Source organism: Cnephaeus nilssonii (assembly GCF_951640355.1).
Source record: "Cnephaeus nilssonii genome assembly, chromosome: 10".
Lineage (NCBI taxonomy): Eukaryota > Metazoa > Chordata > Mammalia > Chiroptera > Vespertilionidae > Cnephaeus > Cnephaeus nilssonii.
The window spans coordinates 92,427,060-92,428,010 of NC_137081.1; the positions used below are offsets into that span (position 1 = coordinate 92,427,060).

Below are 951 nucleotides of genomic sequence, written 5' to 3' on the forward strand. Positions count from 1 at the left end.
TTGTACAAGGGCAATGGCAGAGGGCCGAGAGCACCCAGCCGGGTGCTGAGCCCCAGGGAAAGGCTCTCCGCATGCCCGGCCCTGGGGCTCTCCGCTCTCCTACCAGCACTTGGCTTCTGTCCTCAAGAGGCCCGACATCCGGGCTGCCGCCCACCATGGCCTCAACTCTAAAGGTGATAGCTAGTTCCCACCTCTGCCTGCAGCCCCCTCCCCCCACGCCCCATAAAGGGAAGGAACCTGACTGGCCAGCTTAGGACCACGGCAGCCTCTCTTCACCAAGGAAAAGGCCGCAGGGAGCCGGCATCTTTAACCCCCCACCTTCAGCCTCACTTCCAGGGCCTCCATGCCCTCCAGCCTGGCCTCTCCAGGGATGCACCGCTCGATGCCCTTCCCGTCAGAGGGCCTGTGTGGGCCTCACAGCAAAAATCCCCCAGCCCCTGCTCCCAGGGACCCGCGGGCGGTGTGGCTGCCCGGTTGCATTTGGCTCTGTGATAGGCTCCCTGGCTGCCCAGCTCTCCCTGCGAGTCAGGACCGGTCCTGCTGAAAGCTCCCTGGGTCCCGTGGCCGGAAAGATCTGAGCGCCCTGCGTAACCAGCTGATTGTCGCCAGGGCTTTCGCGATGGCCAGCCACAGGTCTGTGAGCAGGAGCCACGCCTCTGCGGCTGCTGAGGCCGGGGTTAAAGAGCAGAGTGCGGAGGCCTGCCTGCTGGGCTGCAGGGCTGGGCGTGGGCGTGCCTGGGCACCGAGGACAAGGTCCAGCCATCAGTGACGTGGGCCCAGAGTGCCGGGCCATTTCCTCCTGCCCCTGCTCTTCCTGCTGTCCCTGCCCTGCTCTCTCAGAGGCCCGGGTGGAGCGGAACGGAGTGCTGACCAGGTAAGGGAGCGCCTGCGGCCTCTCCTGTGGGATGCCCTGGGCCTGGGCCTCTCCGGTGGGCTGGGAGCTGGGCGGAG

At 66.6% G+C, this 951-nt stretch overlaps 1 protein-coding gene across 1 annotated transcript in view; it reads left to right on the forward strand.

Moving 5' to 3' along the window:
• Positions 1-749: 749 nt before the first annotated feature.
• The window catches only part of MYO7B (myosin VIIB), a 58,134-nt gene continuing 57,932 nt past the window's right edge, over positions 750-951 (forward strand). The window contains 1 exon segment of the mRNA XM_079781785.1: positions 750-874. The gene's annotated coding sequence lies outside the window, so the exon portion shown is untranslated.